A 26,334-nucleotide genomic window follows, 5' to 3' on the forward strand; every position below is an offset into this window, starting at 1 on the left:
AGTCTTGAATTTGGATTTCAGATCTGTTCCAATGTCAAGGCCAACACTCACCAAGTTTGGTTTAACACAAGTTAGGATGCCTTTTATAACACAGCACAGTACCCATGCATCCGAATGATAAAATCTTGGCTAAGACAGCTAATAAATCTTTTGCCTTTCTTCCGAAGTTAACCGAACGGTGCGGCGCGGCTGCCAACCAAATCTTGTGAAACTAATGCGAAGGAAACGATGCTGGAGGCGATTTATTTGAAAAAGGGCTTAGAAAACGACACCCAATAACTAGAAATGAAACTGACAATAGGTAAGAAAGCAGGTAGCAGCCAGTGAATAAAATGATTTAATTCTGATTTTACTTGTGGGAGGGGGGAGAGAGAAGAAGAGGACTATTTCAATTTTAAAAATAAAATGTTAAAAAGACTCGCGCTATCCGGCTCACAAGGGTAAGGGATTGAACAGCACAATCAGTGGTGGCAGTTTGGGGGAAGCGTGCCTTCTTAAGTGAGTAGTTTCGCTTAGGGTCTACACAGACATTTGTCCAGGACAACTGCAGCCGAAGAGCTCACCTGGCCCTCCCACAGGCCCGAGGCCGCCCCGCCATCCCAGTGGCAGGATGGAGAAGAGAACACCACCACCCCCTCTCTCATCCACACCACGCCCGACCACACAACTCTGGATAATCCTCAACACAAACAGAGCAAATTCCAGCAACCATTAAAAAAAATTAAAAACACCGTCCGCAACCAAGAGCTGCGTATTACTGAAATCAAATCTGGTATGGTATTTTATTTTTTAAAACTGCACCAGGAATAGTCAACGTAAAAAAAAACCCACAAAATCCTGGGGGATGTTTTCCCCTAACTCACCGAGGAGGGTGAATTCCAGCAATCCCGCATCCGCCGCCTCTCTCCTGGTCTCCCTCAGGGAGAGGGAGGGCTTCTATGTTATTTTCTCCCCCGCCGTGCCAGTCAGTCACCGTCGCCGTGCCTCCTCCGCTCGCCTTCAGCCGGGCCCCGCAGCCCAGCCGCCGCCGATCTCGCTCACCTCAGCTCGGCCCCCCGCGCGGGCTCGCTCGCTCACACACGGCGGCCAAGCCAAGCCAAGCCAATCCCGGCCCGCCGCCGCACCGCCTCGCGCCGTGCCCCTCCGGCTGTTGTCGCTCGAGAAACCCAGCCGCCGCCACCGCGGCGCGCGTTCTCACGGTTCCCGCTGTGTTTCTCCCACCTCCGCCTCCTCCGTCCGCTGCCGCTGCTGCTATCCCGCCGCCATCTTCTTCACATAACGCGAGGGAATGACTGTTTAAACGAATGCGGAGAGAAGAGAGCAAGGAAAGGGAAGGGAAAAAAAACTCCGCTCACACCGAGAATCTCTCAATCTCTCTTTCCATTCAAACGCCACCCGCAGGACTTTTCAATTCACTGCACGAAACTCATTCCTTCATCATTCCTGGACTTGGTCTGGGATTGGGATGACTCGATTCCAAGATGATTCCACTGCTGACATATCGGAGTGACGAAAAAAAAGACTTTTTCTGAGTCTAGGGAGCAGTGATTCCCTACCTGGAATAAAAATGGAAATTGAATCCCGCGTCTCTTCCAAAGGAGGGTTGGACAAGATCTTAAGGACGAATAATTTTCCGAATCCTAGAGAAAAATCCTGGGTGAGGGATGAAACCCTCCTAACCCTCAGAAAATCGGTACAGACAGGATTTTAAACCTAACTCATCTGATTCTATGAATGCAGAATATTTTAGAGGAGATCCTCAATTTGTTTCTTTTTCGTAAACTCAAAGCAAGATTTGTTTCTCTATCCATATCTTCTGCATAATCTAAGTTTTTCCAACATCTTCTATTTGTTACAGTAATCCTGAGGGACGCAACTTCCTGGTTTTTCTTCCATCTGCTGTCTCCGTTGTGACCTCTGCTTCCTCTCCTGTAACTTGGCTCATATTTTTCCAACATGCTTGGCTCATATTTTTCCAACATTTGGAACAGATTATCATGTTTCTTAAAATCAAAGATTTAAAAAATCCAAGTTTTTTTTTATCTTTTAAGAACATTAGATCACTTTTGGAATTCCTATGAAAACAAAAAAAACTTTACAATTTTTTTAAAAAGTGTGATATTTGAGCAGCAAATCAGTCTTTCCTTTTCCTCTTTCCTACCCATACACTCCTCTCACTGGGTTCCCCCTCCATTTCCCATCCTCTCCTATCAGATTCCATCATCTTCAGCCCTTTGTCATTTCCACCTTTCATCTCCCAGTTACTGAAATCATTCCCATTACCACTTCTCCCCACCCCAACACATCTCCATCTTCCTTTCACCCTCTCACCTGGACCCACCAGCTCTTGCTCCACCCCTTGCCCCACATTTATATATTGGTTCCCCTCTTTCCAGATGAAGGTTCTGGACCCAAAACAAAGACTGGCTATTTCCCTCCATTATTATTGGCCAACTAGAGTCCGGCATCTGCACTCTTTTTTTCTCCAAATAATCTAGATGTTAGACTAATTGTCCAGAAAACATGTCTGTGAATTTATCAAAAATATCAGAAAATAGCACTTGCCATCTGTAAAAATGAAGTTCTTCAATTGCCATAAATCACATCACAGTTCTGGTAGAGAACCCACTCCTTTCATCTGTCTTATGATGTGAGGTTAGAAAGCATGGTATATCCAGACCAAGACATACATTCAATGCACAGTCCCATTTTAAAATCCTACATTCTGTATTTGTTTTTTGTTTGGAAGGAGTAACAACTTTTTTTTATAGAGCCCTTTTTCTGCAATCCCAGAGAATTTTGCATTCATCTTGGCATTTGAGCAGGAATGGGCAATGAATTAGAAAAGCAATTAACAGCATGGGTTAAGGAATTGCTTTTGAGGAGTCTCCTTCAAGAAAGAGGACAAAGAAGCGGCAATGCAAAAATATTAACAGAAATTGAAGATATGTTGAAGATATGGAGAGAAAAGTATAACTTCCCCAGTATTTGTTAATAAGCCTTCTGACTTGACCACCATCTGTGCCTTAAATTTCCATGACTTCATGAAGGTTGTAGATGAATGCAAAGAAAACCCCAAAGTTTGAAACAAATAAGTAATCAATTATAGAGATGAAAATTTCAAAAGCAAAGGAGAGGAACTCATACTGTGAGTTATTGATAAAATCCTATCAAATCCTGGCAAACTGTACATAGATTTTACTGTCAATGATAAACTGCAACACTTCCTTCACTGTTACCTGTAATATATTAAAACATATATATGTCATTTTTTGACCCATTAATTATGTCAGTGTATCCATATACAGCTTCCATATCTTCATTTCTAATTGAAATAGCCACACAGCTTCTGTGTCATCTTGTCATAAAGTCTACATAATTTTCTGAAACTATTTCCTGAATAATTTTGTCAGCTGTCATTTCCCCCACATTCCAAATTTCTGTATCCATGATAAATAACTAAAATGGTAACAATGAGAAAAGAGACTAGACAATCTGATTTATTGATGTTGGTCAGACATATAGATTAACCTGAATACCAGGAGAGCTTTATATCTGTGAATATTATAAGACGACGTTATACATTCACCCAACAGAGAGGATCGAACAACAGTTAACTCATCATCCAAAAGCTGTACCTCCAGCAGTACACCTTCATTGGACCACTGCAAAGTCATTTCAAATAAGTATACAAATTTATGATGTGAAAGTTTTATTCAGCCTTAACTCTGAGCCAAACAGTGCATTTCTAAACCTCACTCTCTGAACTTAAATACACCATCTGCCATTATGTTTGATTATATCTGTATTCTTACACATCTGGCTGACACCAACAGTTCTTTTGGTAGTCCTATTAAAAGTTCTGCTATAAGTACAAATCAGCAAAGTTACACACAGAGCAAAAGTTCATCAAGTTAGATAATCTGAGCCAGAGCAGCAATGGGGTACTAACAACACACATCAAAGTTGCTGGTGAATGCAGCAGGCCAGGCAGCATCCATAGGAAGAGGTGCAGTCGACGTTTCAGGCCGAGACCCTTCGTCAGGACTAACTGAAGGAAGAGTGAGTAAGAGATTTGAAAGTTGGAGGGGGAGGGGGAGATCCAAAATGATAGGAGAAGACAGGAGGGGGAGGGATAGAGCCGAGAGCTGGACAGGTGATAGGCAAAAGGGGATATGAGAGGATCATGGGACAGGAGGGCCGGGAAGAAAGACGGGGGCGGGGGACCCAGAGGATGGGCAAGAGGTATATTCAGAGGGACAAAGGAGAGTGAGAGAAAGAATCTGTGCATAAAAATAAGTAACAGACGGGGTACGAGGGGGAGGTGGGGCCTTAGCGGAAGTTAGAGAGGTCGATGTTCATGCCATCAGGTTGGAGGCTACCCAGACGGAATATAAGGTGTTGTTCCTCCAACCTGAGTGTGGCTTCATCTTTACAGTAGAGGAGGCCGTGGATAGACATGTCAGAATGGGAATGGGATGTGGAATTAAAATGTGTGGCCACTGGGAGATCCTGCTTTCTCTGGCGGACAGAGCGTAGATGTTCAGCAAAGCGGTCTCCCAGTCTGCGTCGGGTCTCACCAATATATAAAAGGCCACATCGGGAGCACCGGACGCAGTATATCACCCCAGTCGACTCACAGGTGAAGTGTTGCCTCACCTGGAAGGACTGTTTGGGGCCCTGAAAGGTGGTAAGGGAGGAAGTGTAAGGGCATGTGTAGCACTTGTTCCGCTTACACGGATAAGTGCCAGCAGGGAGATCAGTGGGGAGGGATAGGGGGGACGAATGGACAAGGGAGTTGCGTAGGGAGCAATCCCTGCGGAATGCGGGGGGGGGGAGGGAAAGATGTGCTTAGTGGTGGGATCCCATTGGAGGTGGCGGAAGTTACGGAGAATAATATGTTGGACCCGGAGGCTGGTGGGGTGGTAGGTGAGGACCAGGGGAACCCTATTCCTAGTGGGGTGGCGGGAGGATGGAGCGAGAGCAGATGTACGTGAAATGGGGGAGATGCATTTAAGAGCAGAGTTGATAGTGGAGGAAGGGAAGCCCCTTTCTTTAAAAAAGGAAGACATCTCCCTCGTCCTAGAATGAAAAGCCTCATCCTGAGAGCAGATGCGGTGGAGACGGAGGAATTGCGAGAAGGGGATGGCGTTTTTGCAAGAGACAGGGTGAGAAGAGGAATAGTCCAGATAGCTGTGAGAGTCAGTAGGCTTATAGTAGACATCAGTGGATAAGCTGTCGACAGAGACAGAAAGATCTAGAAAGGGGCGTGAGGTGTCGGAAATGGACCAGGTAAACTTGAGGGCAGGGTGAAAGTTGGAGGCAAAGTTAATAAAGTCAACGAGTTCTGCATGCGTGCAGGAAGCAGCGCCAATGCAGTCGTCGATGTAGCAAAGGAAAAGTGGGGGACAGATACCAGAATAGGCACGGAACATAGGTTGTTCCACAAACCCAACAAAAAGGCAGGCATAGCTAGGACCCATACGGGTGCCCATAGCTACACCTTTAGTTTGGAGGAAGTGGGAGGAGCCAAAGGAGAAATTATTAAGAGTAAGGACTAATTCCGCTAGACGGAGCAGAGTGGTGGTAGAGGGGAACTGATTAGGAAATGGGGTACTAATATTTGGTTCAACATCTCAGAAGCGGGACTGAGTCAGCCAAGATTCTTGTTCTTGAATGCAGTCCAGTAAGCTTTTGTGAGCTGTTTACTCACAAAGTAGAACCATTCTAGATTTTTAAAAATACCATTTGTATTTATTACACACAAAGGTCAAATTTAAAATTCTAAGCAATTAATTGCTTCTCATTCAAAAACCAATATTGAAGATGATTCCTTTTGAAAGGACATGAATTATGATTTTGTTTATTTATCATGAATCACCGGAATTAATGGCACAGTCAAGGCCATTCTACACTACTGGTCTATGACCAAAAATGGGCATTAGATGCACTTGACTTCAAACTCATGGCTCTCAGTCCTGTATGTCTTCAAGTGCTCATCCAGGTATGTTTTAAATGCAATGAGAGTGTTTACCTCCAGCATCCATTCAAGCATTGAGCTCCAGATCCTCACTAATCATTAAGGTTTTTTTTTTCTCAGCTCCCCTTTAATCCTTCTTCCAATTAATTCAAATCTATGCCCCTGAGAAACTGGACTCTGTGATATGGGAAAGTAAGTTATTTCTGTTTATCATATTCATCTTCTCACAATTTTGTACATCTCAATTCAATCTGCTTTGCTCCAAAAAAAAAGAATCTCAGTCTAAGCAATCTCTCCTCATAACTAGAATGCAGCACATTTCCCTCTGCATTCTCTGTAATCTCTGCAATAAATCTCCTCTGGACTTTCCTTGGAACTATCATATCCTTTGTATTGTTTCGTGACTAAGAGTGTACATAATTCTGCAGCTATGGATGAGCTAATGTTTATCGATATTTTAAATAAAGTGTTTGAATACAAATTTGTTAGATTCTGCATGTATATCTGAATAGCACAACAAAAAACAAATCTGAAAAAAATTAGCAACTGGTGCTATCTTTCCTCAATTACAGTTTGTGCACTCGATAATATGCAAGACCAAAGTATGCACTATGATTTGTCGGAACAAGTCATGACAAAACAATGTTTACATTAATATGCTATGAATCACACTGTTATACAGATGACTTCAAAAAAATGTTTCGAAAGTACTTAAATGCATGATAGGTTACTCACACATCACATACTCAATGATAATTCAAATGAATTAGCAAGATCATCCAAAATTGATGGCATTGTCACATCTTGCATCAAATCTATAACCATCCTCATGTTTGCTGGTTTGTATTGAGAGTTAAATATTGAACTGGGATTGACGAGGAGAAAAGAAAGGATCAGCCATGATTGAATGGCAGAGCAGACTCAATGGGCCAGATAGCCTAATTCTGTTCCTATGTCTTATGGTCTTATTGAGTCCAGTTAAGCAATTATTCAGTTTTAAAATTCTAACTTTCTTTAATCCCAGTCTCTCCCAGCAATGCCTGGAGAGGTTTGGAAATAAAAACAATCCTGGTAACTTAACTCTCTCACACATATCCATAAGATTTCAGATTTCTGCATGGTCAAAGAACCCATGAATACTCTCTCAGTAATTTTTCCCTCTCTTTTTGCACCACTAATTTAATTTATTTTTATATATACTTTTTATTGAAATTTATAGTGTTATTACTGTGTATTGCAATGCACTGCTGCTGCAAAACAACAAATTTCATGACACATGCCCATGAATCTTATTCTGAGTCTGATGTTCTTTTTTCATAAACCTAAACCAAGGGTAGTTTACAGTATCAACTAACCTACCAGAAGAAAGCAGAGCACCTGGAGGAAACCCAAATGGTACAGAGTCTGCAGAGATAGGACTGAGGTCAGTTTCGAAGCGAGATCTCTGGAGCTGTAAAACGAGGGCATGATGCGATGTGCCACCATGCCAATTTCATTCAAACATATAAGACTCTGGGGTTGAGAATGGGAAAGTGATGTTGATGCCAAGATTGGATTGATCAAGATCTTATTTAATGGCATTGAATGAGGGATTAATTTGCTATTCCTTTTCCAGTTTCTCAGGCCCCTTACTATTTTTGAAGATACTCAGAAGCACCAAGCTTTAGCTGACTATTGAAATCATCCAGTGAAATCCAATCAGCAACTAACTTACAGATAGTTGTCAATCCTTTTAAGTAGCATCGTAGGAGATACTTCTTGCTGCTGAACAGTTGATCAGATGTGTGAATTTAGCATATTAGATTAGATTCAACTTTATTGTCATTGTGCCGAGTACAGATACAAAGCCAATGAAATGCATTTAGCATCTGACCAGAAAAGCAAATAATAGTGTTATTTACAAAATAACTGTGAATAAAAAAAGAGCTACAGCACACAAATATAAAAGTACTGAGACAGTACAATACGGATGCAATACTGCTTAGCGCTGTGATGAAAGGTTCAGCAGTGTCACAACATAGAAAATAGGTGCAAGAGTAGGCCATTCGGCCCTTCGAGCCTGCACTGCCATTCAGTACGATCATGGCTGATCATCCAACTCAGAACCCTGTACCTCCCTTCTCTCCATACCCCCTGATCCCTTTAGCCACAAGGGCCATATCTAACTCCCTCTTAAATATAGCCAATGAACTGGCCTCTATTGTTTCCTGTGGCAGAGTATTCCACAGATTCACCACTCTCTGTGTGAAGAAGTTTTTCCTCATCTTGGTCCTAAAAGGCTTCCCCTTTATCCTCAAATTGCGGCCCCTCGTTCTGGACTAAACCAACATCGGGAACAATCTCAGGGAAGGAGCTCTTCCTGTGCCTGCTGGTGCGGGAGCGGAGGCTCCTGTAGCGCCTACCGGATGGGAGCAGAGTAAAAATTCTATGTTAGGGTGAGATGCATCCCTGATAATACTTTTCGCCTTGCCCAGGCAGCGTTTATGGTAGATGTTCTCAATGGTGGGCAATTGGGTGCCGATAATCCGCTGGGCAGTTTTCACTGCACGCTGGAGTGCGTTGCAGTCCGATAGGGGACAATTGCCATACCACACTGAGATGCAGTTGGTGAGTATCCTCTCAGTGGTACAGCGGTAAAAGTCTGTCAGTATCCTGGGACAGAGGTGAGCTTTCTTCATGCTTTGCAGGAAATAAAGGCGCTGTTGCTCCTTTTTGATCAGGATGGAGGAGTTCAGGGACCAGGTGAGATCCTCGGAAATGTGGACACCAAGGAATTTGAAACCTGATACACGCTCCACTACAGTTCCATTGATATAGCCTGGGATGTGAGTGTGGCTCCTAGCATGCCTGAAGTCCACAATGGTCTCCTTGGTCTTCTGGGTGTTAAGGGCCAAATTGTTGATGGCACACCACGCAGTCAGGTGCTGGACCTCGTCCCTGTAGGCTTTCTCGTCATCCCCTCTGATCAGAACAACCACCGTGGTGTTGTCTGCGAACTTGATTATGGAGTTAGAACCATGTACAGGAACGCAGTCATAGGTGAAAAGGGAGTACAGAAGAGGGCTCAGCACACAGCCTTGAGGCATGCCGGTGTTTGGGGTGAAAGTGGAGGAGGAGAGGTTGTCTAACTTAACTGTTTGGGGTCTGTTAGTCAGAAAGCTACATCTTTGTGCTCTTATTTGATGAAGTTAATGTGCAGTGAGTGGCCAGTTTCATAGGTCCACCTGTATACCTGTTCATGAATGCAAATATCTAATCAGACAATCATGTGGCAGCAACTCAATGCATAAGAGCATGAAGACATGGTCAAGAGGTACATTTGTTGTTCAGACCAAACATCAGAATGGAAAATAAATGTGATTTAAGTGACTTTGACCATGGAATGATTGTTGGTGCCAGTTTGAGTATATCAGAAACTGCTGATCTCCTGGGATTTTCACGCACAACGGTCTGTGGAGTTTACAGAGAATGTTGTGAGAAACAAAAACATCCTATGAGCTGTTGTGCTGTGGGCAAAAGTGCCTTGTTACTGAGAGAGGTCAGAGGAGAACAGTCAGATTGGTTCAAGCTGACAGGAAGTTAACAGTAACTCAGGTAGCCATGTATTACAACAGTGTGAGCAGAAGAGCATATCTGGGTGCACAACATGTCGAACCTTGAAGTGGGTACAGTAGCAGAAGACCACGAACACACATTCCTGTATCTGATAAAGTAGCCACTGAATGTAAAATCAATGTTGCACTGTGATCAAAATAGTCTGCCTACTATTCATACTTTTGATGGGTACAAGTGTTGTACAGACTAATGGCCTTTCAAACATGACAGCTGATATGAATTGGGCTACAAAAATACACGATATATAGCTATAATGGATACAAGTTTGGCATTCAGTCAAACAACAGGCATTGTGCAGCCTGGTTTTGAGTCCTAAAATCCTCTTCAATAAATTACATTTGATGTTAGGTCAATGAATTATTTTAAATCTGAGAATAATATTTTTCTGTATAAATTGTGTATTTCAGTAAGTTTGAGAGATGTGGGGCAAAGACCAATACTATGAACTAGATCACAGGTGAGGCATCATCACGTTGATTGGTAGAACAATGTTAAAAAGAAGTAAATAGCTTATTGTATATATATTTCTTCATTAAGTATCTTTAAGAACATAAGAAATGGAAGCAGATGTGGGCTGGCAGTTCCTTGCATCTATTCATTCATTATTTAATAAGATTGTAGCCAATTTCCTGCCTAATTCTTCATAAATTTTGATTCCCAAAATCTCCAAGTACATACATTATTATAACTTCCTAAACTTAGGCATCATTCTAATTCATATTGCTCAGATTTTGCTGTTAAGTTTGAATTAATAATATATGGGTACCTATGTACATTACTAATTTCTTATAAGGTCAGAGTAAGCTGCCTTTGCGATCTACTCAGTATTCAGTTACATTCACTGTGCAATTAGGTTGGTAGTTCAGGATTTTGAACAATTGACCAAAAAAAAACTCAGTCTTGTTTAAGTCTATCCTTATCCGTCTAGGCTTGGTTACTTCTGTAAAAGGTTTTATGTGTCCGTAGATTCTCCAAATCGTTGTGCATACATGTCTGGTTTATACCAGTTTAATAAACCTTGATTGACTGCAGTTTCAAAACAGAATACATGGCAGCATTGCAGTTTCAGTCTTGAACATAATAAAATTAACCCATTTAATGTTTCTGGAATGAACATAGTTCATGAACAGCCAGCCAAGCATTGCAGAGGTTTGTTCCTGTGTGGATTTTAGTCTTGCAATGCATATTCTCTTCTTTATATAATTTTTGCAATTCCCATAATAACCACTTTGATTTCCTCTTCCAATTTTTTTTTACCACTTCATGACAACAGGGAAGAGTGACTCATCCCCTAGGCTGTCTCACTCTCCAGTGCAGTGATATGATTACATTACAACAGCACAGCTGACTTTCTCAACCTATTGTAAGAGGCAATGGTAAGACATGCAATTCCCATTTCAGAAAATATACATCCAACAATTTGGTGCTCAAACAATATAATTGCATGATATAATTCAGCTACTTTGTAATGATTTCAATGTTTACCACAATTTAAGATTCAAGCCCACCAAAGTGAACACAATTTGCAGTCTTTTTATCCTTAAGCTTGTGCTAAAAGTATTAATCTGTCCATAATTGCAGTAGTATAAGTGAGAGGCTGCATTATATTGTACCTTTCAGTTTTTCAAGAAAAATTCTTTTAGCCAGTGAAAAAACTCTTGCAGACTGGTAACTGTTGTAATTGTATGCAGTTCTCAATCTGAAATATCTGGAGCAATGAGGTATAGAACAGATGATGTCTTCATCCTTAGCAGTTTTCTATATTTTCTTTTCTGCGTTATGTATTTAACCATAAAAACATAGCAAGTTGAACAAAGCCTCAAACAGCAATGTGATAATAAAACAATTATCTGATTTTGAAACTGTTGATTGAGGAATAAATACTTTCCATGCTATTAGCATTTCAATTTCCACCTTTTCTTCATTATCATTCAAACTTCAAAACTAAAATACTGAGTCAGAATCAGAATCAGTTTTAATCTCACTGATATATGTGGTGAAATGTATTGTTTTCCAGCAGCAGTACAGTGCAAAACGTTAAAATTACTATACACAAAGGGCTGAAAGAACTCAACAGATCAGGGATCATCTATAAAGAGTTGATGTTTTGGGCCAAAACCCTCCATCAGGGTCTCGGCCCGATATGTCGCCTCTTTATTCCTTTCCATAGATGCTGCCTGACCGGCTGAGTTCATCCAGCATTTTGTGTGTGTTACTCTGGATTTCCAGCATTTTCAAAATCTAAATAGATATTCTTCAGATGCTGGAAATCCAGAATAACATACACAAAATGCTGGAAGAACTCAGCAGAGTAGGCAGTATCTATGGAAAGGAATAAACAGTTGATGTTTCATGCCAAGAATCTACTTCAGGACTGGAATCGAAGGGGTAAGACACCAGAATAAGAAGGTGGGGGGAGTGGAAGGAATACAAGCTTGAAGGTGATAAGTGAAGCCAGGTGGATGGGGGAGGGGTGAAGTAAGAAGCTGGGAGGTGATAGCTGGAAAAGGTAAAGGGTTATAGAAGGAGGAATCTGACCGGGGAGGAGAGTGGACCATGGAAGGAAGGGAAGGAAGAGGGGCATTAGATTCTCTGTCCAGCACATCATTCTCTGCAACCACCTTCTTCAACAGGACCCTACCACCAAACACATTTTTACCTTCCTTCTCCTTCTATCTTCCACAGGGATTGCTCCCTCTTGTCTTTGATTCCCCTGTACATTCGTCCCTCCCCAATAATCTCCCTCTTGGCAAGCGGAATAAGTGCTACACTTGCCCATTCACCTCTTCCCTCACCTCCATTCTGGATCCCAAACAGTCCTTCCAAGTGAGGCAAGACTTCACCTGCAAATCTGTTGGGGTTGCCTACTGTATACAGTGCTCCTGATGTAGTCTCCTTTACATTGGGAAGACTCGATGTAGATTTAGGGTCCACTCTGTCGAACATCTTCGATCCATTTGCAAGAAGTGGTACTTTCTGGTAGCCAACCGTTGCAATTCCAATTCCCATACCAACATGTTAGTCCTTGACTTCTCCTACTGCCATGATGAGGCCATTCTCAGGTTGGACGAGCAACACCTCATATTCCATCTGTGTAGCCTCCAATCCAATGGCATGAACATTGATTTCTCTAACTTCCAGTGATTTTTACCCTTCCTCCTTCTTCAATTCCCTACTCTCTGCCCCCTCCCTCAACTCTTCTCTTCTCGTCACCTGTCTGTCACGTCTCCCTGGTGCCTTTCCTCCTTTCCTTTCTCCCATGGTCCACTTTCTTCTATCAGATTCCTTCTTCTCCAACCCCTCACCTTTTCTACCTATCACCTCCCAGTTTCTTATTTCATTACCCTTCCCCCACCAACCTTGCTTCTCCTATCACCTTCTAGCTCGTACTCCTTCCCTTCTCCCCATCATATGGCTCCTTTCCCCTTCCTTTCCAGGGCTGATGCAGGGTCTCAGCCCGAAAAGTCAACTCTTTATTCATTTCCATAGATGCTGCCTGACCTGCTGAGTTCCTACAGCATTTTATATGTATTGATCTGCAAAATCTCTTGTGTTTAAAAGTTGTTATGTTACAATAAGAAATATAGAACTAAGTAAATTAGTGCAAAAAGACAGCAACATGTGAGGTGACTGCACTTGTGAGAAACCCAAACGAAAACCAGAAATTGCCACACGTGTCACATCAGGCCACATCTCTGCAGTGAGAAATAGAACTACTGATTAACGTTCACACTCCATAGAGATGCAGACTGATTACTGAGTATTCTGAGTATTTTCTGACTTTTTTCAAGATTAAAGACAACTGTAGGTTCTTAATTCCGCCATGGATGGTCCCTAGCCCAGTTGCGAAAGGAGGAGAGTTAGAGATGGGGCTAGCAACTCCATCCTGTGAAAACCCAAAGCTACACATACGCCAATAGAGGCTACGGAAACCTCATCCCTGGGAGAGGAAGGATCTTCGAAGATGGTTACACCTGAAAGACTGGCCCAGGACTGAGGATGCTGGTGAGCTGCTGTCAGTAGCCTAAGCCGCATTTGGGGTGATGGGTTTAAACAAGTACTGTAAGTTAGTTAGTAGAATGTTCTTTATATTACTTTCTGTTGTCCCTACAGTTTACCTGTACTGGTCTTGAAAATTACATATGATTCATTATTTTTAATTTTTTTAAAACTCAGTGATATAGCACTGTAACAGGCCCTTCTGGCCCAACAAGCCGCCCAATTACGCCTAATTAATGTACTAACCCTTTCGTCTTTGGAATGTGTGAGGAAACCAGAGCAGCTGGGCAAAACCCACATGGTCACAGGGAGAATGTACAAACTCCTTACAGACCATGGTGGAACGAACCCAGATTACCAGTATTGTAATAGCGATATGTTAATTGATCCACTACCTTATTTTTCATAATTTATTTGCTGTCACCTATACCATTATTGCTATATCAACTATGCAAGAAGTAGAATGAGGAAGAAGAAGAAGAAGAATGCCCTTAACTCCGAGTGGAGTCATTGGGACACCATCATGACAGCGTTTTTTTAGCAGGCTTTCTTATTTTTACGAGGCAGAGTTGCTAGCTCAACGCTCAACCCAGCACAGATGGAAAGCGTGCAAGGGAGCCGACCGGATTCAAACCCGGGAGCCTTCGCTCCAAAGTCTGGCGCTGATGCCACTACACCACCAACCAGCTAAAGAAGTAGAATGAGTGATGCAAGATTTTCATACTCTTATCACTGACAAAAAAGAAACCACAGCACTGTTGGATAAACAGTTTCATATTGTTTTGTCATGACAGCTGTTAGATTGAACTTCACACAAGTTCACAAAGCAAACCCTTCATTGCTAAGTTGGAACACTTATGCAGTTGCAACCGGGAACCCATTGTAAAGATGTTGTATTTGTCAGGTGAAAGGCAATGCATGCAGAGGCTTCCATGCTTTCCCACAGAAGTACATTATGGTAGGGGGAAGGAGCCAAGGCTATGCAGAACAGGAACCCCAAATGGAAAAAGGTGGGTAAGAGAAAGTAATAAAACATCCCAAATAATCAGGAACCCTGCTTCACCCAAACTTCCTTTAGAAATAATGCATGATTCTTATTCAAATCCTTATTATTCAGTTCCTTATTCATGTCTGGATAAGAGAGCTCACTGAATTTCTCTGTATTTGAATCTTCATGACAAATCAAAATTAAGTTCCTTGATATCTACAAATCTAAAGGCTCTTGATTCCAATGAAGACTTAATGAAGCCACAGAGGAATGTGAACAGATTGGGTGGGTGGCATGGAGTGCGAAATTATCAGGAATTAGGCAGGAAAAATAAATAGGACAATAAGACATAGGAGCAGAATGAGGCCATTCAGCCCATTGAGTCTGCTCTGCCATTCCATCGTGGCTGACTTATTATTCCTCTCCATCCCATTCTCTCTCAACACCCAAATAAATATATTATCCAACTGATGAGAGAATGCAGAATACTGGGATGTAGAAGGAAGTGGCAATTGTATATTTGGAAGTTTGGTTGATCACCGAGCTTGGCAAAATGTTTGCAGACGTTTCAACTCCAATTGAGAAGCCATCATCACTGCGCAGTTGTCTCCTTAGAATGCCAGCTTACATACTCCTGCGGGGTCCGAATGGACGTTGATTAGACATCGTGATTTGGTTGGCTAGTTCAAAGCATTGTGAGCAGTTTAGCAATAGAAGATTCTGATTGGCTACTTTCGAGGGAGGACCATTGGAAGTGTTTGCTTTGATGTCCATATCTCAAGATTACTGGCTATTCGTTAATTGCTAATGTTGTTTGTTTCTCTTTTCTCTGTAAGGGTTCATATACCCCATGTGTTTGTTGATGGATCCTTCTGTAGAGAACTGCACTTTGAGGAACACTTCCAGTGGACCTCCCTCAAAGCCAGCTGATCAGAATCTACTACTACTGAACTGTTCACAGTACTTTGAACCCAGCCAACCATATCAAGACGTCTAATCAATATCCATTCAGATCTCAAAGGAGTATATAAGTTGGCATTCTGGGGAGACACCACCTTCAACTGCACACTAATGATGGCTTCTAGTTTGGAGCTGAAATGTCTACCAACATTTTGCCAAGCCTAGCGATCAACCAAACTTCCAAAGTTGTATTTTTATTATTTGTAGGGGAATTGAAAACAAATGAAGTTATTCTTCAACTACTGTATATAGGGCATTTGAGATCACGTCTGAGGTTTTATAGTTGTATGAAGAAGAAATTTTAGACAGGTTAGGCTTGTATCCACAGGGGAGAGAGCAATCAGACAAGAGATAGAGGTGTTTTGACAGGATGGACGTGGAGATGTTGGTTTCTCATGTGGGAAATTCTAGAAGTGGATTGGAGGGAGGGGACCATGTTAAAGTAAGAGTCAAATACTTAGGAAAGAGAGGAGGCTACATTATTCTTCCAAGTTGTTGTGAGTAGTTTAAGCTCTCTTGCTGAAAGGGTTGTGGAAGCAGAGTCTTTGAATATTTTTAAGACAGAGGTAGATATATTCCTGATAAGAAAGGGATTGAAAGATTGCCACAGGTAGACAGGAATGCAGAAATAGAGTTTCAAACCGATCACCCATGACTATGGTCAATGACATAGCAAGCCTGAGGCCTAACTGAGATGGCCTATTCTTGAGCCCAATTCATATGTTCACACAGTCAGCAACATCGTTGTAGACTGTACAACACCACTTTCATGCTCTCATCGCAGAATTCCTCTTATATCCAGAAATATCTATCAGGTTCAACTTTAAGTGAAATTAATGAATGAAACTGCATGACCATATGGGTGGAGAATTCCAGATTCAGCATTGCTTCAGGAAAATCGTTTCTCCTCATTTCTTTCTTAAGTGACCCATGCCTTATTTTGAAAGTGCGAACCTTAGTGTGATGCTCCTGGGCCAGATGAAACAATTTTTGTGTATCTAGCTTCTTGAGCCTTCTAAGAGCCTTCTCACTGATAAAAAAATACTTAGCATATCTGGTTCTTCTGCCAAAATGTTTTCTTGTGCTCAGATGATCTCTATCCATGTTTTTGAAGGATCTAGGATCGACATTATTCACCGTATACATTTAGATGTAAAAGGAATTTGCAATGGTGTGTTGGTGCAATAGGCAACAGAAAAAAAAGCATTCACGAATAAAGAATAATATAGAAATAAGGTTAGAGGTTAAAGTATGGATATGGAATAAAATGTGTAAATACATAAATACTAGCATGTATTTACAATGTAAACAACCTTATAAAAAGTCAATGGCCACTTTATTTGGTACCTCCTGTACCTAATAATGTTGCCACTGAGTCTGTGTTTGAGGCCTGCTGCTGTAGCCTGTTCACTTCAAGGTTCGACATGATGTGCATTCAGAGGTGCTCTTCTGCACACCACCGTTGTAACATGTGGTTATTTGAGTTACTGTCGTTTTCCCGTCAGCTTGAACCAGTCCAGCCATTCTCCTCACACTAACAAGGTGTTTTGGGTCACAGAACTGCCGCTCACTGGAGTTTTTTTGTTTTTCACAATATTCGCTGTAAACTTTAGAGACTGTTGTGTGTTAACATGCCAGGAGATCAGCAGTTTCTGGGATACTCAAACCACTCTGTCTGGCACCAAAAATCATCCCACAGTCAAAGTCACTTAGATCACATTTCTTCCCCAATCTGATGTTTGATCTGAACAACAATTGAACTTCTTGACTATGACTGCATGCTTTTATGCATTGAGTTGCTGCTACATGATTTGACATTTGTATTATCGAGCAGGCATACAGGTACTTAATGAAGTGGCCACTGAGTGTACAGTGTTGTAGAGTGACAGGGGTAATAGGGTTGATCAGATGTTGCCTTTGCTCACTCACTCAGTTATTCATATTCTTTTGAAGCCTGTTTGCATCCTCATCACTACTCACAATTCCATAGAGTTTTGTCTCATTAGAAAACTTAACAATGTTACATTTGGTCCTCTGACAATACAGTGAAAAGCTGGGACTATGCACTGTCAATTGTGGTACCGCGCTAGTCTCAACCACCCAACCAATTTCCTATGTGTGGATCTTATCAAAACACTTTGGAATATCAACATGCACCACAGCCATTTCCCTTGCTTACCTACGAGATGTGTGTCCTCTAATAACTCCAATAGATTACACAATCAAGTTTCACTTTCATAAAATCTATATTGACTTTGTTCTCTTCTAATACACTTTTCCAAGTTTTCTGACACTGAACCTTTCATTATGGATATTTGGAAGATTATTACCAGAAATACTCACCGTTTCTACATCTCTATCTTTCAAAACTCTGAACTCAAAGGTGAAATCCTCTGGAATTTTCTCATTTTTGCATTCTTAACTTCTTTGGTTGCATTGCCTTACTGATAGTCCTATTATTCATTCCTACCTTTGCACTGGACACTTTCTTCAGCAGTAGTTCTGGGAAACTTATGTCTTCTGCTGTAAAGACGGACATGTAGTATTCATTTAACTCTTCTACAATTTCCTTGTTATCTTTATAATTTCTCCAGGTTCTATCTGTAGAGGCCCATACTTGCCCTTACAAGTATTTTTCTATTTACATAACCATTGAAGTTCTTACATTTTTTTCTGTGTTTCTCACCGGTTTATTCCATTCAAACTTTATTTATCAATTTCTTCTCCACAACTGAATACTAAAACTCTCTCAATCCCCAGCAGTACTGCTTCTTCTGGCAACTTCATTACTCCTTTCTTTTCATTTAATACTAGCTTTTATTTTTTTTAGTAATTCATAGTTGCACAGCTTTACTTATTGTAAAGGAGTGTACATTTTTAACAAAATACTGAAATTACACCCTAATATAATTTAACCCTTGGAATCCACATACCAATTTGACAAATATGCGCCACATTCCCACAAAGACTAACATCCTTTAGTCCTAGTGTATTGAATCCATGGAATTCATTGCCACAGACAGCTGTGGAGGCCAAGTCATTGGGTATATTTAAAACAGGTTGATAGGTTGATAGATATCCGCGTAAGTGGAACAAGTGCTACACATGCCCTTACACTTCCTCCCTTACCACCATTCAGGGCCCCAGACAGTCCTTCCAGGTGAGGCGACACTTCACCTGTGAGTCGGCTGGGGTGATATACTGTGTCCGGTGCTCCCGATGTGGCCTTTTATATATTGGCGAGACCCGACGCAGACTGGGAGACCGCTTTGCTGAACACCTACGCTCTGTCTGCCAGAGAAAGCAGGATCTCCCAGTGGCCACACATTTTAATTCCACATCCCATTCCCATTCTGACATGTCTATCCACGGCCTCCTCTACTGTAAAGATGAAGCCACACTCAGGTTGGAGGAACAACACCTTATATTCCGTCTGGGTAGCCTCCAACCTGATGGCATGAACATCGATTTCTCTAACTTCCACTAATGCCCCACCTCCCCCTCGTACCCCATGTTACTTATTTTTATACACACATTCTTTCTCTCACTCTCCTTTTTCTCCCTCTGTCCCTCTGAATATACCCCTTGCCCATCCTCTGGGTTCCCCCCCCGCCTTGTCTTTCTTCCCGGACCTCCTGTCCCATGATCCTCTCATATCCCCTTTTGCCAATCACCTGTTCAGCTCTTGGCTCCATCCCTCCCCTTCCTGTCTTCTCCTATCATTCTGGATCTCCCCCTCCCCCTCCCCCTCCCACTTCCAAATCTCTTACTCACTCTTCCTTCAGTTAGTCCTGACGAAGGGTCTCGGCCTGAAACGTCGACTGTACTTCTTCCTAGAGATGCTGCCTGGCCTGCTGCGTTCACCAGCAACTTTGATGTGTGTTGCTTGAATTTCCAGCATCTGCAGGATTCCTGTTGTTTGATAGGTTCTTGATTAGTAAGGATGTCAAAGGTTACAGAGAAAAGCCAGGAGAATGGAGTTGCGAGAGAAAATCACAATCAGCCATGATCGAGTGGCGGAGCAGACTCGGTGGCCTAATTCTGCTCCTATGTCTTACAGATTTATATCATTCCTGATTTATGGCACCCAGAACTGTTAATGGTTTTCCAGGTGAATCTTATTAACTGGAACAAACTTCTGTTCCCTTGTATTCCAGTCCCTGTGACTTAAAAGCCAGCCTTTAACTAATTGTTTTGTCTACATCTCCAAGACAACTTATTGCTTTGTGTGGGTGAACCTCAAATCTCCATGATTGCCAATGTTATTATTTTCTGAGAGCTCTATTCTATATTTTCTTTGGTCAAATTTGGATGACTTCACATCTCCTCACTGAAAGCCATTTGCCACAGTTTTGCCAGTTCGCCAAACATATTGACCTTTCTTTGTACTGTATTTCAATGCACCTTTCCACATTGGTCATAATCGTGTTGACTTGTGTCATTGCCAAACTTGGCCAAGCGCATTACATCCAATCCCACCAAGTGGTACAATTTACAACTACAGAGAATATTTGTGGTCCAAGCCTTTCTCTTAATTTACACCATTGGTCATATCCTACCATCTGAATACATGCCCATTACAAAAAAATCAAAATGCTGGAAATATTCCCCTCCATAAATACTGCCTGACCTGCTGAATTCCTCCAGCTCATGTTGGAAATACCTGCAGAGAAGGTTTACAAGGATGTTGCCAGGACTTGAGAAACTCAGTTACAGAGAAAGATTGAATAGGTTAGGACTTTATTCCCTGGAGTGTAGAATAATGAGGGGAGATTTGATAGAGGTATATAAAATTATGATGGGTATAGATAGAGTGAATGCAAGCAGGCTTTTTCCACTGAGGCAAGGGGAGAAAAAAAACAGAGGACATGGGTTAAGGGTGAGGGGGGAAAAGTTTAAAGGGAGCATTAGGGGGGGCTTCTTCACACGGAGAGTGGGGGGAGTATGGAATGAGCTGCCAGACGAAGTGGTAAATGCAGGCTCACTTTTAACATTTAAGAATAAATTTGACAGATACATGGATGGGAGATGTATGGAGGGATATGGTCCGTGTGCGGGTCAGTGGGACTAGGCAGAAAATGGTTCGGCACAGCCAAGAACGGCCAAAAGGCCTGTTTCTGTGCTGTAGTTTTTCTATGGTTTCTATGGATAGGCAGAATTTGTGAAAAGACCAGTATTACATCTTCAGGTCAATGACTTTTCATCAAAACAGAGTACCTACCCAGTCTGAACCCTACTCTACGCCCTGCTGTTCAGCCCAATGAATAAATTGACCTTATACCCATGACCTTTAACATGTTTTCCCACCAATATTGCTCTCCTGTCAATACTACTCCCCAGTGTCGCTCACTGGGAAATAAACAGGATTACTTTAATCTGCAATGGACCCATCATGAGATGAAGAACTGCAGCATGCTTATTTTTGCAGGACAACATCCTATGCACGATCAATTTTCAGGCCTTGCAACTCAGGGACTTGTGATAATGTTATTTTTTCACTGTATTGTGCTTTACTGTAACTACGTATCATAGCATAACCATCTATGCTATGTATGACCATATGTACTGTGTTTTGCATCTTGGCTCCAGCTGAAATATTTAGCTGTATACGTGTGTATGGTTGAATGACAATAAAATTGAACTTGAACTCGAATTTAACAACCTCTGGTTTAATTGAAATTATTTGAATCAGGTGCAGATGAGTTCTTTAGACTAATACATGCAATTGTTCTGCAATGTCAATATGAGGAGCTGGGTGCTAAATTACCGTAGGAAGCAGAACTTGAATGGTAGTAACCTTTGTATTGTTACCTGAGCCAGAAGGAAAATGGAACAGGACAAATAAACTTGGAGAAGTTCAAAGGCTGATGTAGGAGAAGTGGATTTATTGGGCACTGGGTAAAGTGAAATCTGTACCTTAGGGGACAGATAACACCCAAGATGTTCTAAGAGCAGAGTACTGGTAAACTGCATAAATAGGGAAGTAGAGAGGATTTTCAACAAAATAGAGGATGTAAGGGATCAAACATGTAGTAAAATGGTACATCAAAGAGCAAAGGTGAAAGGAAAATTATTTTAAAATGGGAAATGATAATCAACAAATACACTCAAAAGCTTCTGTGGATGTACCGTGGAGAGCACTCTGACCGGCTGTATCACTGTCTGGTATGGGGGAGCGGGGGGGGGGGGGCCTACTGTAAAGGACCGAAAGAAGCTACAGGGGGTTGTAAATTTAGTCGGCTTCATTTTGGGTACTAGCCTGCAAAATACTCAGGACATCTTCGAGGACCAATATCTCAGAAAGGCAGCGTCTATTATTAAGGACCTCCAGCACCCAGGACATGCCCTTTTCTCACTGTTACCATCAGGTGGGAGGTACAGAAGCCTGAAGGCACACACTCAGTGATTCAGGAACAGCTTCTTCCCCTCTGCCATCCGATTCCTAAATGGACATTAAACCCGTGAACACTACCTCACTTTTTAATATATATTATTTCTGATTTTTGCACAATTTTTAATCTATTCAATATACGTGTACTATAATTGATCTACTTATTTATTTTTTTCCTCCTTCTATATTATGTATTGCATTGAGCTGCTGCTGCTAAGTTAATAAATTTCATGATAATAAACCCGATTCTGATTCTGATTGAACTGTAACAGCAAAAGAGAGTTCATATCCAAGCAGTGAGAACAATAAGATGAACTGATAGAAAAAGAATAATTATGATCTGATAGCCATTATAGAGATGATACTGCAGATTCAGGTTCATTTTATTTATCATTTGTACACTGAAATGTGTTGTTTTTGTTAACAACCAACACAACCTAAGGAGATTGACGGACTCTATACTGAGTTCTGAAGACTGCATGGCATTCAGAAAGGACACAAAGCTAGAAAAAGGTGCAGGAGTGGCTGTGGAAATTAATGCCGATTTCTGAGAAATAGGAAAGAGGTGATTGAAGTTCAAGAGATCAGGAAGGAGAACCATTTTTAGTGGAGATAAGAAATAATAAAGACAAGTTTTTCTATGAGCTGTGTACAGGCTCCTACCAGTAACCACATGGTACAATACAGCATGAAAAAAGAAATAAGGAGAGCTTTCCAGAAAGATACAATAGTTATCATGAGATGTTTTAATCCACATATAGATTGGAAAACAAATCTGATGGGCAAAAGTAGCTTAAAAGAGTTCATGAAGTAGATTAAGACCATAAAACATAGGAGCAGAATTTGTTCGATTCATCGAGTTTGCCCGCCATATCATCATGGCTGATTTATTATCCCTCTCAATCCCATTCTCCCGCCTTCTCCTCATAACCTCTGATGCCCTGATTAATCAAGAAGCTACCGACCTCCGGTTTAAAAGTACCCAGTGAGCTGGCCTCCACGGCTGTCTATGGTAATGAATTCTGCAGTTTCACTAGTATCTGGCTAAAAATTTTCAGGATAATTTCTTAAAAACTAATCAGAGAGCAGACTATACTGGACTTGGCATTTAGTTATTTATTCAGTGATCTAGCACAGAGTAGGCCCTTCTAGCCCTTCGCGTCGTGGGCACCCCAGCAGACCCACAACCCCAATTAATCCTAACCTAATCATGGGACAATTTACAATGACCAGCTAACCTACCCAGTATGTCTTTGGACTGTGGGTGGCAACTAGAGAATCTGGGAAAAACCCATGTATTCCACAGGGAGGAAGTATATGGGGACTTCTTACAGAATGGCATCAGAAGTGAACTCCAAACTCCAGAACGCTCCGAGATGTAATAGCGTAGTGCTAACTGCAATGCCCAGTTGTGCAACATTTCCCCATTTAAAGCACACAATCAATGACAGGAACAAACAGAGGAAATTCGGACTTGCTGACTGGGCACTATGGTAGCCATGGACTAGTTGGGGTGAAGAGCCTGTATCCAGACTGTGTTGCTCTATGACTCTATGACCCATAGCAGCATTGATATAGGGAGGATCTAGGGGTCCAGATCTACAGCTCCCTAAGAGGATGCAGAGGTTGATACAGCAATAAAGGAGGTATACAACATGCTTGTCTTTATTACAAAAGGTACTGAGCTCAAGAGTGAGAAGTTAAGTTGCAGCTTTATAAAACCCTGGTGAGGCAGCATCTGGAGTATTGCATTCAGTTCTGATAAGCCCCGTTAAAGGAAGGATGTGGAGGCCTTGGGGAGTGTGTAGAAGAGATTTACCAGGAGCTGTATGGATTAAAAAGAGGTTGGACATTCTCAGATTGTTTTCTCTGAGGCCTCAGAGGCTGAGGGAAGACCCTGATAGAAGTTTATAAAATTATGAGAAGCATTGATGCAGTAGACAGCTGTTATCTTTGTCCTTGGGGTCAAAATGTATAGTACTTAGAGGGTATGCACTTCAGGTAGGAGGGGAAAGAATAAGGAAGACGTATGAGGCAAGGTTTTTTTTACATAGTGAATGCATTGCCTGGGGTGGTGTAATAGAGGAGTTAAAAGGCTCTTTTAATATATAGACAATTGATGAATTTGGACTATGTGAAGGCACAGGGGCCAATTCTTGTGCTGCATTGTTCTATGTCCCAACAGGGTAAGATCAGTACTGACCTCAGGTGGAGGTATCTCTAGAGAGCAACTTTCAAGGAATGATTAAGTTCTACATGTAGTTTGGGGGAGAGAGAAAGGGAAAAATCCTGGCATTTCAAATTTAAATAAGGAGCAATTATGTAGCTATGAAAGCAAAGATAGCAAAAGTAAAACAGCTGTTTGAGCTATGAGAATGGTCGATTTAGATGGAGTGTCTGACAATTAATGAGATCATTTAGAGTGCTCAGAAGAGATGAATTCCAAGGAGAAAGAAATTTTCCAAGGCCAATATTCACAGTCCATGGTTAATTAAAATAATTAAAGAGGGAATCAAACTTGAAGTAAAAGAACTTAATTATGTGAAGATAAGTGGCAGCTCAGAAGATGTGACAGAATGTAGAAGGGTTACTGAGTAAAATTAAGTAGTTTCCCATTGAAGACAGATATGGCAAAATCATTCACTGAAATGATTGAGTTTCTGACACTCTTCAGGGGTGGTGGCGGAGTCTTTGAATACTTTTAAGGTAGAGCTGGATAGACTCTTGATAAATAAAGGCATGAATGGTCACCATAGACATTCTTACTGAGTCATGACTCCATTTTTACCATAATAGATAGAACTCTTAACCACATCTCATCTTCTTCCCTCACTTCTGCTCTAACCTTCTCTCTTTGTGTACAGGCCAAGCACAGGGTTCACCTGGTTTTCATGCTCCACTATATCAGTCTCCATATTCAATGGATCATCCTTCACAATTGTCACTTGCTCCAACTACATTCCAGCACCATGCACACATTCTCCTTCCCTCGCCTTTCAGTATTTTGAAGGGAGTACTCCATTTGCAACTCCCTGATCTGTTTCCCCATCCCCACCAACCGCTCCCCTACGAACGGCACTTCCCCATGCAATCACAGAAGATGCAATACCTAGCCTTTCATATCTTTTCTTCCCACTGTCCGTAGACCCAAACAGTCTTTCAAACAAAAGCAATGGTTCACTTGCTCTTCTTCCAGTCTAGTACACCGCATTCGGTATTCACAATGTGCCCTCCTCTCCCTTGGAGAACCCCAGTATGGACTGGGCGAGCATTTGGCGGAGCATTCCAACTGCAGAAGTAACTCCAAGCTTCCATTTGTCTGCCAGTATAATACACTGTTCAGAATCAGGTTTTTTTTTATCATCGACAAATGTCATGAAATTTATAGTCTTGTGGCAGCAGTACAGTAATCTGACGGCAGAGAGGAAGAAGCTGTTCCTAAAATGTTGAGCAAGCTTCTTCAGGCTCCTGTAGCTCCTTCCTGGTGGTGCAATGAGAAGAGGACATGTGCCAGATGGTGAGGGTCCTTAACAATGAATGCCACCTTCCTGAGGCACCTTCTGTTGAAGATATCCTCGATGTTGGGAAGGATTATGCCTGTGATAGAGCTGGCTAAGTCTACAAACCTCTGCAGCCTCTTTTGACTCCATGCATTGGAACCTTCATACCAGGGGGTGATACAACCGGTGAAAATCTCCATGGATCATCTGTAGAAATTCGATAGAGTCTATTGGATCCTGGTGATTTGTGATCCAGTGGTTCTATAGATGTCAAGAATGAGGCATAGAACTTGTTGCTTTCAGCCACTTTAGTGAATGTTACAAGAGCAAAAAAAACATGGAAGAAGAGCAGAAAGAACAAAGAAATCAAGGTCATGCTCGACAAAAATTAACTCTGACTTAAAAGAAACAACATTCCAGTGATAAGAATTAGGCAAGACACAGTCAGGTTCAAGTGCTGTAATACCTGCTATCGAAAAGCTAAGAAGCTTGTAGAAAAATACAGAAGCAGCCTTACCAAAAGTACAAGAAAATTCACTGAATCATTATATCTGTATAAGTGACTATATAAAAATATAAGCATGCATAGAAAAGTTAAACCTCAAGAAAAGTATAAAAAAATTAACAATTCAATTCCCTAATCCAACAAGTTTTTGGTGACATACCAAAGCTCCTCACACTTCTAATAAAGTATAGCTACTCGTGTGCCTTCTTCATGATTACATCAATATGTTGGGCAGAGGATAGACTCCATCAATTACTCCAGCCTGATATTATTGGGTGGTGGAGCAAGATCAAGAACCTGAGAGGTGACTCCTAATCCTAATGTTGTAACACACACAAAATGCCAGAGAAACTCAGTGGGTCAGGCAGCATCTATGGAAAAAGTAAACAGTCAGTG

At 41.6% G+C, this 26,334-nt stretch overlaps 1 protein-coding gene across 4 annotated transcripts in view; it reads right to left on the reverse strand.

Annotated features, from left to right (window-relative positions):
- Positions 1-26,334, reverse strand: part of ptpra (protein tyrosine phosphatase receptor type A) — a 257,136-nt gene that overhangs the window by 204,591 nt on the left and 26,211 nt on the right. For 2 of the 4 annotated variants that reach the window (XM_063047090.1, XM_063047094.1), the window contains exon 1: positions 864-999. The exons of the other annotated variants lie outside the window; for them this stretch is intronic. The gene's annotated coding sequence lies outside the window, so the exon portion shown is untranslated. Of the gene's footprint in view, positions 1-863; positions 1,000-26,334 lie in introns of those variants that run through there. 4 annotated transcript variants of the gene reach the window in all.

The sequence above is a fragment of the Mobula hypostoma genome, chromosome 4 (assembly GCF_963921235.1).
Source record: "Mobula hypostoma chromosome 4, sMobHyp1.1, whole genome shotgun sequence".
Classification (NCBI taxonomy): Eukaryota; Metazoa; Chordata; class Chondrichthyes; order Myliobatiformes; family Myliobatidae; genus Mobula; species Mobula hypostoma.